Source organism: Hemitrygon akajei, chromosome 22 (assembly GCF_048418815.1).
Source record: "Hemitrygon akajei chromosome 22, sHemAka1.3, whole genome shotgun sequence".
NCBI classification, from domain to species: domain Eukaryota; kingdom Metazoa; phylum Chordata; class Chondrichthyes; order Myliobatiformes; family Dasyatidae; genus Hemitrygon; species Hemitrygon akajei.
Window position 1 is genome coordinate 41064213 of NC_133145.1, and position 13939 is coordinate 41078151.

General features: G+C 38.3%; 1 protein-coding gene across 1 annotated transcript in view; it reads right to left on the minus strand.

Moving 5' to 3' along the window:
* Positions 1-13939, minus strand: part of LOC140714654 (monocarboxylate transporter 4-like) — a 46154-nt gene that overhangs the window by 19300 nt on the left and 12915 nt on the right. Inside the window, exon 2 of the mRNA XM_073026078.1 lies at positions 10522-10611. The gene's annotated coding sequence lies outside the window, so the exon portion shown is untranslated. The remainder of the gene's footprint in view (positions 1-10521; positions 10612-13939) is intronic.

Consider the following 13939-nt stretch of genomic DNA (forward strand, 5'->3'; position numbering starts at 1 on the left):
AGCTGAGTGCAAACTCTTCTAAGTCTGCACTTTAGAACAAATTTCATGTTCATGTATGTTACCTTTCTTCACTGCCTGTATGCCAACTGATAACAATAATCATATATTCTCATCCTGAGGAAGGGTCTTGACCTAAATCTTCGACTGTACTCTTTTCCATCGATGCTGCCTGGCCTGCTGAGGTCCTCCACCATTTTGTGCAAGTTGTTGGGCTTAACAATTGGGAACATTTTTCTCCAATTTTGGTTCTAGAAATCAACTTGTCAATTTTGGTTCTAGAAAACAAATATTAATGGTCATCCCAAATTAAAGGATATTTTAGTTTACAAAGATCTTGCTTTATCATCAGAGAGACCACAACTCCGTTTGCTTCAAGAGATTTATTTATTGAGCTACAGCACGTAATAGGCCCGTTGGGCCCTTCGTGCCATGCTGCCTAGCAATCCCAATTTAACCCTAGCCTAACCACAGGAGAACTTACAATGACTAATTAACCTACCAACCAGTAGGTCTTTGGACAGTGGAAGGCAGTCAGAACACCCAGAGGAAAACCATGTAGTCATGGGGAGAACATGCAAACTCTTCACAGACAGCACAGAATATTGGATAAAGAACAAACTTTTAAAAATGTCCTCATCTCATTATTCAGTCTTTGTTTTGATGACTTTAGATAATTATTTTTGCCTAGATAACTAAAGGGTATGACACAGTTAATCACTGGGGGCAGCTTATGCTAATTGTGACTGACAGCTCTTTGAAATAAAACCAGAGTGATCATTTCTTTTTTAAAAAAATTAAAATGCTGTAATGTTCTATGGTTCTACATCAACAATTTCAATTTAACTGAACTGTTAAAATATGGTGATCAAAATGGATTAGGTATCTTTTAATTAAGTAGTAACAGCTAAGAATTTAGATTTTGTAGTTTAGGACATCAGTAGAATTTCTTCATTTTCTTCACTTGTCTAACTTCTAAAAGGAAGGGCAATGTTAGAATGCATGTAAAACATTTTTTCCCCCCATTCTAAATCTTCCCCCTATACAAGTGCTATTATTTGCATACATTTGTTAGGAAACCAAGCAATAACAAAAAGTAGGTTTGGGCCATTAGTTTTGTGTCATTAATTCTGAACTCTACAGGAATAGAATGGTATGTGGCTTTAAATCATTCTCCTCTCAAGAGAGCAAGTCATGGAATCAATGGTGGTTGTGGAGTAGACGCATCTCACCGTATCTTAAGCAGCAAAAATAACAGCAGACAAATAGCTCTAATGAAGCTAACCACAAAATGGGGGGGGGGGGGGGGGGGCAATGCATTAGTTTGTACAGTAATTCAGTTACCTTGGTGTGTATATGCTTTGTGGAGTGATTTTTGTCACTACACTGTCCTCTGAAGTGCCAGAGGTGGAATTCTTATGCATAACAGCAAGAGGTCAGATCTATTTTGGGATGATGTCTCTAGTCCCCAAGCACAGTTACTGATAACTTGTTTAAAAAAAAGAGCAAGCTCTTGTCCGTCAAGAATAAGATCTTGCAGCCCTTTTGAATAATATTTAAATTGAAGTTTGGTTACCTGAAAAATCAAGGAATGCAGCGAGTCTTCAGCAATGCACTCAAGCACATTACTCACTAAGCCATCACAGCAAACCCAATATTTACTTAATAAAACAGTGTAACTGAATTATTTAGAATTAAGATAACATTCATTATGTCCCCAAGTTGGAAAGTAAAATCATTGCCAAATTATGGGTACAGTTACTATTATAAGAGAGAGGGTGCTCGAAAAGCTAAAAAAAAAATCTAATGGTCCACAAGTCACCCAGACTAAATGAACTGCACCCTAGGGTTCTTAAAGAGGTAGTGTTAGAGATTGTGGTGGCATTAGAAATGATCCTTCAAAAATCATTGGACTAGTGCCAGAGGACTAGAAAATTGCAAATGTCACTCCACTCTTTAAGAAAGGAGTAAGGCAGCAGAAAGGAAATTATAGACCACTTATCCTGACCTCGGTCATTGGGAAAATGTTAGAGTCAATTGTTAAGGATGCAGTGATGGAATACTTGGTGACACAGGACAAGACAGTACAAAGTCAGCATGGTTTCCTTCTGGGAAAATCCTGCCTGACAACCCTGTTGGAATTCTTTGAGGAGATTACAAGTAGGATAGATAAAGGGGATGCAGTGGATGTTGTATATTTGGACTTTCAGAAGGCCTTAGACAAGGTGCCATGCAACAGGCTGCTTACAAAGTTAAGAGCCCATGGTATTACAGGAAAGTTACTAACAATGGTTAGAGCACTGGCTGATTGGCAAGAGACAGCAAGTGGAAATAAAAGGATCCTTTTCTGGTTGTATGCCAGTGACTAGTGGTGTTCCGCAAGGGTCAGTGTTGGGACCACTTCTTTTTATGCTGTATATAAATGATTTAGATGACGGAATAGATGGCTTTATAGCCAAGTTGGCAGACGATACTTAGATTGGTGGAGGGGCAGGTAGTGTTGAGGAAACAGGTAGGATGAAGAAGGACTTAGACAAATTAGGAGAATGGGCAAGAAAGTGGCAAATGATATACAATGTTGGAAAATGCATGGTCATGCACTTTGGTAGTAGAAATAAATGTGCAGACTATTTTCTAAATGGAGAGAAAATCCAGGAACATGAGATGCAGAGGGACCTGGGAGTCCTTGTGCAGAACACCCTAAAGGTTAACTTACAAGTTGAGTCAGTGGTGAAGAAGGCAAATCCCATATTAGCATTTATTTCAAGAGGTCTAGAATACAAGAGCAAGGGTGTGATGCTGAGGCTTTATAAGGCACTGGTGAGGCCTCACCTTGAGTATGGTGTACAGTTTTGGGCTCCTCATCTTAGACAAGATATACTGGCAATGGAGAGGGTCCAGAGGTTCACAAGGATGATTACAGGAATGATGGGGTTATCATACAAGGAACGTTGATGGCCCTGGGTCTGTACTCACTGGAATTCAGAAGGATGGGTGGGGGGGAAATCTCATTGAAAACTCCCAAATGTTGAAAGGCCTAGACAGAATAGATGTGGAAAGGATGTTTCCCATGGTGGGAGAGTCTAGGACAAGAGGGAACAGCTTCAGGATAGAGGGGGCGCCCTTTCAAAACAGAGATGCAGAGAAATTTCTTTAGCCAAAGGGTGGTGAGTTGAAGAACTTGTTGCCACATGCAGCTGGTGAGGCCAGGTCGTTGGAAAAGATTGTTAGGTTCTTGATTGAATTTGGCATCAAAGGTTGCAGGGAGAAGGTCAGGAACCAGGGTTGAGGAGGAGGTTTAAAAAAAAATCAGCCATAATTGAATGGTGGAGCAGACACGTTGGGCCAGATGGCCTAATTCTGCTCTCATGTCTTATGGTCTTATTACAGGGTGCTTTAATGAGTTTTGCTCAGGATAACAACTTGGGCATGTTAAATACTGGACATGATGATGTTATGTGACAAAAATAAACAATATTGATTTTGAAATTCCCATTAACTGGACCAACAGTTTTTCCAGCTATATAGTCATTCCTGTGATAAAAAAGCTTTAACCAACAAAGCAGAACCCAAACTTCAGTCAATATTTTTTTTCATAAATATGTAGTACATGTTAAACGATATGCAAAAAGTGCTGAAGTAACTTGGCAGGTTAGGCAACAACAATGGAAAAGAGCAAACAGTCGATGTTTCAGGTGAGACATCCTGAAAAAGAGTCTTGGCCCAAACCGTCCACTGTTTACTTTTTTCCACAGATGCTGCCTGACAGCCGAGTGCCTTCAGCATTTTGTGTGTGTTGCTTTGGATTTCCAGCATCTGCAGGTTTTCATGTTAGTGTAGGTTAATTCTACATTAATGTAGACTTTTAAAAAGAGTAGGTACTATTTTTTTCCAAATGATACAATGGTACATTTGTGTGCCAAACCTGTCATACAAAGCACTGTCACAGAACAACTTCAAAATGGGTCAGACTTCAAAAGCGCAGTAGACATCCTTTGCTTCAATGGTTTGCCACTACCATTGCTCTCAAGGCCATTTTAGCCCAAGATAAAGTTCTCCAACATACACGTGTCTGAAGAGGCCCAAAGCATGACTGTAAATTCTTTACAGCCTTTAAAATAATGACTTGCAAACCTGTCTTAACAAGAAGGTCCACCAACCCCATTGAAATTTGATGCTTTGCTACTTTAGACTTGAAAATGTTGAAGAATGAGCATTATATTTCAGAAGCTTTCATCATACTGTGGCCTCAGTTTCAGTGAATGAAAATATTGGAGTTATGCCTCATCTCTGTATCCACAGCTTCATTCTCCTCTGTTCGATTTTAACAAATATTCCAACTCATTTCATATTAGATGCTGCTGAAACAGCTATTTCCAATACGCACATCTTTAATTTCAATGTCAACATCAGTCCCACCATCCTGATTGAGAAGTTGCAGAACCTGGGCCTCTGTACCTCCTTCTGGAACTGGATCCTTGACTCCCTAACCAGAAGACCACAATCTGTGCAGATTGGTACATCTCCTCCTCACTGATGATCAACACTGGTGCACCTCAGTGTGTTTAGCCCACAGCTGTACTCTCTATATACACATGACTGTGTGGCTAGGCATAGCTCAAATACCATCTATATATTTGCTGATGATACAACCATTGTTGGTAGAATCTCAGGTGGTGACAAGAGGGCATACAGGAGTGAGATATGCCAACTAGTGGAGTGGTGTCACAGCAACGTCAGTAAGACGAAATAGCTGATTGTGGACTTCTGGAAGGGTAAGACGAAGGAATACATATTAATCCTCAGAGGGATCAGAAGTGGAGAGAGTGAGCAGTTTCAAGTTCTGGGTGTCAAGATCTCTGAGGATCTAAGCTGGTCCCAACATATCAATGCAGTTATAAAGAAGGCAGGACAGCAGTTATACTTCACTAGGAGCTTGAAGAGATTTGGTATGTCAACAAATATGCTCAAAAACTTCTATAGTTGTGCTGTGGAGAGCATTCTGACAAGCTGCATCACTGTCTGGTATGGGAGGCTACTGCACAGGACCAAAGGTAGCTGCAGAGGGTCATAGGTTTAGTCGGCTCCATCTTGGGTACTAGCCTACAAAGTACCCAGGACATCTTCAAGGAGCAATGGCTCAGAAGGGCAGCGTCCATTATTAAGGACCTCCAGCACCCAGCACATAACCTTTTCTCACTGTTGCCATCAGGTAGGAGGTACAGAGGCCTGAAGGCACACACACAGCGATTCAGGAACAGCTTCTTCCCCTCTGCCATCCGATTCCCAAATGGATATTGAACCCTTGGACACTACCTCACTTTTTTCCCCCATTTTCAATCTTTTTTTATTGATTAAAAAAATATGAATAGATACAAATCAGGAGAAGTTATATCAGATACATAGTACAATAAATGTACAAAGGATATACACTGTCAAAGTCATGTATAATAATAGACTAGTATATATAAACAGAGAACACAACTCTCCTTGACAATTCATACAAAAAAGACTGGAAATTTTCTATTTTTAGGAAGGAAAAAAACACATTAAACTAATCTAAAACAAAAAAAGGGACTGGGCAGTCCATTTGAGGATAAAATTACAAAAAAAAACCCCAAACAACAATATTCTTCTAGTCAAATCTGAAACTTCACGGAGGGAGAAGAAAAAAAGAAAAAAGTTACCTAAAAATAGAAAAGAAAAAAAAAATTAAATCATATGAAAATATTGAATAAAAGATCGCCAGGTTTGCTCAAATTTGAAAGATATATCAAACATCCGACTTCTAATTTTCTCCAAGCTTAAACAAGACATAATGGAGGAGAGCCAGAAAAAAAACTTTTTAAAATGTGTAGTATTTCTGGTTTTTGCATAATTTTTAATACATGCATACCGTAATTGATTTAGTTTATTATTATATTTTGTGTTTTTATTATGTATTGCTTTATACTTCTGCTGCTAAGTTAACAAAGTTCACGTCACATGCCGGTGATAATAAACCTGATTCTGATTCTGGAGATGGAAGTGGGCAGAAAAATTCCAAAGGTTTTATTTCTCTCACTCCTTGGGTAGGATGTAAATACAATAAATCAGACAATTTGTTTGTCAAATATTCCTGTGTACCATCATTGGCAACCTGGCCAAGACCAGAAACACACATTCCCATTTCAACGAACATTCCTTGAAGCAATATGTAATGTTAGAAATATCAAGTGGATACAAGTGTAAACAGAACATGCTGATGGATTCAACTCTTCCGTGTCAATACTCCCCAAATAGATTTAAAAAGTTATGGTTCAGTACAGAACCTCACCCTTTTTTTTTTGGAGGGAATTCAAACAACACATCACCTTTATAACTATCAAAAAAGTTCCAATAAAAAAAGCATCAATTAGAATTAACTATTGATTCTAAAAACCAAATCTGCATAGTTAGGAGACAAAACTGATAGCAATTATCACATCAAATACTCTAATATTGGTTTAGGAACCTTCCCAAACTACAGTTTTTTCAGGATCAAAAATCTACTCCATCTATGCTCATTAATAACGTGTGCTCTTTAAAAAGTACACTAGAAATTTTCAAAATCAACAAGCAATTTCACCAGCTCAGTTTCCTATTGCAATAACTTAACACACTATTAAATATACATGAACAACTTGCCTTCAGGGGGAAAAAAAATGACCAAATCTGCTTGAAGCCAATGAATGGTTTGATCTCAGCAACAGATCTTGAAGCCCACAAAAGTGGGTTTAAAAAAAAACATGAACAGAGGTAATTAGAAGTTGAATCATTGCAGCCTAACTGTAGCCTCAGTTGTTTGTTTGATATTTCAACTAATCCCTATAGCTATATGAGAACAGCACTCTCTAATCCAGATAGCTAACAAGATTTGAGATGCTGTCTCAATTAATTTGTAGCTGCAGGAGAAACTAATCTGAAAGATGACAGGATAGTACAAATACCTTAAGCAGTTTTAGCAGTGTGATTTCGCAAGCTTCATTCCAAAATATTTCAGATAAGTTTTCTGCAGCTTAAAAGCACACTGGTAATTCAGAATAGACTATTCAGCAATTTTAAAAGAATGCTTGCTTAACGTCAGGTCTCACTTCTCCAGAAAAGTCAACCCCTTTCATTCACCAAGTCACATTTGTTAACCTTCAGTTTTATTGCAAAGTTCCAATAGTTTTATTATTTTGAATTTTGTAAGTGCTATGAATTCTGATGACAAAGTTTTCCTGTCATTTAAAAAAAAGGAAGGAATTGAATTGAACCAAGCCCATTCTATTATAATCTTTGGCTCTTACAACAGTAGTTACAAGATCACTGCCTTTAAAAATTAAAAAGCAGCAAATGGGGCATTTCTCCAGGGATTTGAAAGCATGATAACATTACATCCAACCCAAGATAGATTGTAAGCACTAGATGAAACAGCAACCAACTTGTTTGAAATATTTAACCTTTCCAGTGACATTCTAACTCTCAAGGCTTGGCAGGGCTCAAGGACATTTGTGTGACCTCATTGTCAGAGCAATAACTGAACAACCCAAATATAGGTTAAAATATTAATCAGTTTGGCAATGTAGTTTCAAATACTTCACTGCTTTCAAATTGATTACCAATTGCATACAAGCATTCATATAGAATCTACACCCTAAAATGAGTGGCCAGATGGGGGAGGCCTCGCTAGCAAAGGAGCTGCAAGGCACTCCTTTTCTCCACTAGCCTGCAGGTCACCCTTGGGCAAGGTCTATCACCTGCTTAGCTCCCCCCCCCCACCCCAAATCGGGGTCACATGAAGCCTTGTCAGCAGGTGGTAGATGGTCATGTGGACAGCTGGTGTTTATCAAGTCTTGGCTATGTGACCACCGACACCAGGCCAACAAGATCTCTGAAGAGCATTGATAATGGCTGGGGTCACCTGTCTTGTAAAGACACTAGCAGAAGAAGCCACTTCTGGTGAAAAATTTGCCAAGAACAATCAGTCATGAAAAGACCATCATCGCCTATATCATACAACACAGCACACAATGAAGAAACAAACACCAGAAAAGTGCCTTACTAAACTCGGGGTAATTAATTTATGCAAATATTTCATCCATGCAGTAGAGTGCTGTAGGGCATTTTTAGAGGTAACAGCAGAAATTTTTATTTTAATGCGAACTATCATTAACTTGACACCAAATAATCCCAGGTTAATGATGATTCCATTTAAATAAACCTGTAACCTATTAAATTGCAGCATAAAGCAATTAGCACCAAAATACATCAATTAAAAATGAATATTTATGTTGAGAATAATTCATGATAATTCACGTGCATGGGAGAAAGCAGTATATTGCATTTTTTGTTTAAAAACAAAAAGTCTATTCAAAAAGGACTTGAGCTTTTAATGGGCTAACCTTTTTACTCAAATCACAGAATACTGCCATACCAGTTTAGATTGAAATCAAACAAAAGCCAGAGATGCAACAATGGCGTTCTGACACTGCATTATGATACCGAAGGTGAAAGATGCAAGACAACCTTTTTTAGCTTCACATCTTAAGTTTACATATCATTAATCATCACAGGCCAAGACCATGACCGTCTAACTGCAGATTTCTTTATGGCGGATGTGCATTATTCATAATGAATGGTGCAGATCTGCCTCAAAGAAATCTGCACATGAAGACCAAGTAGATTCAATTAGATTGATAAATCTGCATAAAGAGCAAACAAGCAAGAGGGAAAAAAAAGCATTTTAATAACTATTGTTTTATGTAGAAACGAAAAATCAGGATAAACATGGGATTCAGCTATAAATTTAAATATTCAAAAATGATAAAATACTTTAAGCATAACCCAAATTAAATAACAAATTGAAGATCATACTAAACAAAATAATTTTCAGGTTGCGCAAATAATTCAGATTTTATGCATCAACAGAAAAATAACTTGATTACTATGTTTCCCAAGGTGACTGAAAATTTTGATTGGTTCTTACATCCAGATTAATACCAAACGCATGAAATCACTGATTCATTGTAGACAGCAAAAAAAGCGAAAATTGCAACAGCAAAGCCTGTGAAGTAAGGTGAAACTGGTGGCATTTGCACGATTAACCACGTATGGAATGAATGCCAAGAAATTTGTCAATTTTAATTTGTAATGTCAGTAAGCACTAATAATTTAACTTTGTTAAGCAATTTCCTGTCATAATCTCTGAAATAATACAAAACCAAAGCATGGACTTCACTAATAATATAAATGGTCTACAGGCATCCATGTCCTCTCAGCAATCACATTGTTTTATGGGAAATCTATCCATTTTACTGTTGCCTTCATCTCCAAAACTCACACTAAAATCTCACAGGCCTGCCCGCGAAAGGGAAATGCAATGGATTCAGTAGTCACACAGTTTCAAGCTCATTTGAATAATTGTATCAAGAAGTTTCCTAAAGTAACTTGGGAATTTTTTTTACAAGTTAAATTTTTTTTAACACCTAAACATGGCTAAGAATTTGCATCAAGAATTTGCATCCATTGAATTCACAATTATTTTGGGTCAAACTCACTTCTATGAAGTTAGCATTTTAATGTTAAAGATGTACATCTTATCACCAATTCATATTATTGATTAAGCAATGAACACACAAGGCAGTCGCTTAAAAGTTTCAACCCAGACAAGTAATTTTTGAATCAAGAAACATAGCACAGCACACAACACAAAACAAAGCCATGTCACAGTCCATGATACAAATTAGCAAGGTCCAGTACAAAAAAGCAAACAAGTATCACAGGTTCATTTTTAGGAGGGATTAAAAATGAGAAGTAGGGAGATTACACTAAACCTATATTAATCTTTGGTTAGACAATACAATGCATTCCATAAAGATAGATCTTACAGAAAGATACCAGATTGTGACACCATACATCAGGAAAGTACAGAAAGTAGTCTCTGCAGTGTAATCCAAGTGATCTTTATAATGTGGTTTTTTGAAAAAGTGAACTTGAAAGGATTCTATTTGTAGTAAAACATTTCTACAGCACATCAGTAAAATACAAGTCACAAAAGAATGCAATAGCAAATTCTGAAGAAACCTCTATTTACATTCTCACCGCTCTTGGGAACTTGCTTCCAAAGGAAGTGAGATAAACAAATTGCTCAGATATATTAAAGGGGAGACACGAGGCCGCAGATGCTGGAAGTCTGCAGCAATGCACAAAGCACCTGGAGAAACTCAGCAGGTTGGGCATCACCTGTAAAGGGAAATGGGCACCCAACTGTTTTGGGACAAGACCCTTCATCAGGGCTGGCTGATAATTTAAGGGAAGGCTAGACAAATACAAACTGAAAGGAAAAAGTGCGGTTAGGCTGAGATACTCAATTGAGAAAAGGTGGGAGGCACAAACAGCATTCAAATCCATTTCTCACATGGTGATGACTCAAATCTCTAGAGATTATCTGGAGAAAGTAAAGAATGGAAGATACATCTCTTCTCAAGATCTATGGTAGAGCAATTCCCAAGACTCTCCTACCTCAAAGTAGCTCAGAAATGCAAAAACACCAGTCGATGCAGGCAACCAGATCACCTCTGAGAAGGAGTACCACTTGTTTGTTCAGGAAATCTGAAAAGCAACAAAAAAGTGTTAAAGTATTTTTCCCATTTGAATGGTACATCATTAGGTAGATATATTCAAGTTAACCTACCGTACATCTTTAAAAAAAAACCATAAACCACTGTACTATCCAAGACATCAAGGAGTAGTGCCCCAAAAAAGCGGTGTCCATCATGAAGGACTCCCACCACCCAGGAGATGGCCTCTTCTCATTATTACCATCAGGATAGAGGTAGAGAAATCTGAATGCACACACTCAGCAATTCAGGAATAGCTTTTTCTCTTCAGAAGATGGATGGCAGAATGGACATTGATTCAGGGCTCTTAACCAATATTCCAAAATCCAAAAACCTCCAAAAATCTGGATTTTTTTTTTTGTTCTGACGTCACAAATTGAAAATTCCCAGCTGATGTGCAAGTCTTTGTGCATCGCATACAGTTCTGAGAAGTGACCTCACATAAAATGAGCAGAAGTTAATGACAAATAGAAAAACACTGCATATAATGAAAAGATGAAATTAATCATGTATCAAAAGAATGGATTTCTAGGCATTGGAGCAAACATCTGCCACTTAATGGTATGCTGATCATGAAAGAAGCAAAAATCTATCACAGTGAACTGAAAATTAAAGGTAATTGTGAATATTCAGCAGGCTGGTTACAAAAATGTAAGAAAAGTTACAGCGTAGGCGGAGAGTGAAAGCGTACTGTTGTTTGTCATTGTTCAGCTAATTCAGGGATTCCCCCAATGCTGCTATGCTGCTTTCGTTGGCCTACACATATTATATTAATGGTATGTAATAATTTTCATTATTAAGTACGTGTGTGACAAACAAGTCCAAGACAAAGACAGCTTGCCAGTAGCATTTAAGTGCAGAGTCAGAAATTATGGTGATCACATGCCATCGCGCATTCCAAATTTTGTAAAAATCCAAAACCTGAAACAGTTCTGGCCCCGAGCATTTCAGATAAAGGGTACTCAACATTTCTCCCGTCAACTATGAATGGATAAATATTCTCAGAGTCTTAAGATTTTTCACTCAGAAATATCTTCTTGAGAATTTAATTTGTTCTCTAGTACAATCTTAACTTTTAATCTATTTTACCCCACCCTATTTACCTTAACTAACTTTGTTTTAAGATCAGCACCTTGTTTTTTTATTTGGGTAGCCTCTGGCCCTATGGACATGACTATCGATTTCCCTAACTTCCAGTAATTTCTCCCCCCCCCCCCCCCATTCCATTCCGGTTAGCCTCTCACCACTTTTCCTCACCAGCCCAATACATTCTTCTGGTTCAACGTCTTTCCTTTACTCCATGGTCCATTTGTCCTCTATTAGATTTCTCCTCCTCCAGCCCTATCCCCTTCCAACTTCTTCCTTCATTTCCCTCCCCTGCCCCAATCTCACCTAGTTTAATTCATCACCTCCCAGCCTGTACGCTTTCCCCTTCCACCATCTTATTCTGGCTTAAGCCCCTTCCTCTCCAGTCCTGATAAAGGGCCTCAGCCTGAAACATCCACTCTCTATTTCCCTCCATAGATGTTGCCTGACCCACTGAGTTCCTCCAGCATTTTGTGTGTATTGCACTTTTGCAGACACAGTCCCTCAATGTCAAAGCCATTTCATTTCTATTCAACTTTCATATTTCAAGACGGGCCTTGCAGGCTTTCCTCTGCTGGGCCAGAGCAATGTCTAGTGGGTTTGGTAAGAGGGCATTGTTATGTTTTGTGTCAGGTCTGAACACCTTTCCTCTCCTTCCTATTTTCTTTTTCTAGTTTGTGCATTTACTTCAGCGTATTCCCTTACTAATCCTTACATTGCTCTCCTCTTGGTTTCCACATCCACAATATCATCTGAGAAATCCTGTTTTTGCATCTCCATAGACTACTTACTTTTTGGCCTTCCATTCATCCAGCTGGGCTTTGGTCTTTGCATCTACTTCTACAAGCAGCTTTTTGTCTCCCACTTGAAGTTCATGCAATAACTGTAGTGCAGTGATTCCCAACGGAGGGCAATTACCTGTCCTAAGAGGGTGTTAGGGGAAATAGAAGTCATGGGGGGGGGGGGCAGGGGGCAGCTTGGCAAGTGGCATCACCAACCGTTAGTAGGACAGGCACTTCCAGAAAAAAAAAGGCACTGGAACACAGAAAGAGCCATAACTCTGCAGGCGGTGAGCAATCACCATCACAACATGTCTGAAACTCAGCAATCTCATCCAACCAAACAGACATTGGGGATGAATACGTTAGCAACCAGTTCCCCTTAACCCGTGGTGTGGAATGAGTTCATGCAATTTAACAGATGTTAAGTACACCTTCAACTTTCTTTACAGAAAATAGGTCACGCAATGATACAGCGCTGGCCGGAACCAAATAGTAAAATAGAGCCATCGGTCCATGTTAACACACTGTGGTCGTCGATATCCGATGAGCGTTCCCAGTTTGTGTTAATTTTTGATTTTAATTTAACCCCGTTAATGATGGATAAATATGTAAGGTGCAATCTCTACGAGTCCAAAGGCGGTGAAGCCTTGAATTCTAATCCAGCTAAGAACCAGAAACCACAGAAAGTGCGTCAATATAATGTTACATACCTGGTATGTTTTTATTCTGTTCCTGTCAGATCAGCAACATCTTTTATAATACTGTACTGTCTAATGAAGCCATGAAACCATTATTACAGAAACACTTCCGTGAAAGACACCCTGAAAAGCCTACTTAGTATATTACTCAGTTGCAGAAGACGAAAGAAACATTTGAAAAGTGTTGCACACTTGAAACATTTGCCAAGAAAACTAAAAAATGATCTGATACTGGTCTCATTGCTTCTTATAACATTTTCAAGGTTATAGCAAAGTGTGGAAAGTCTGAAACAATTGGTGAAAGATTGATAATGTTGCTGTATCAGAAGTGCTCACCACTATTCTCAAAATGGATACTGGTATTTTAAAAAATCAATTATGAATAACAGCTCTATAGCTTGTCATATTGAAGAAATGAGTGAATACATTGAGTATCAATTATGCATAGAGCTATAAAAAACAATTTGGGATACACCTGGATGAGTCAACTGTGCAAGACAATGAGTCATTGTTAATGGCATTTGTATACTTTATGAAGAGATTCTATTTAGTAAAAAAAAAAATCAGAGAATCAATTTACAACGAACTCAAATTGTATATTGAGGATGAAAGTATTCCAATTAGGATCATGATTTCTTGTGCAACAGATGGAGCACCACATACAACAGGTCATCATGCTAGTTCAATCCATTGTGTAATTCACCTTCAACATCTCACGGCCAAAAACCTCAGCCAGCAACTGTTTTCAAGCAGA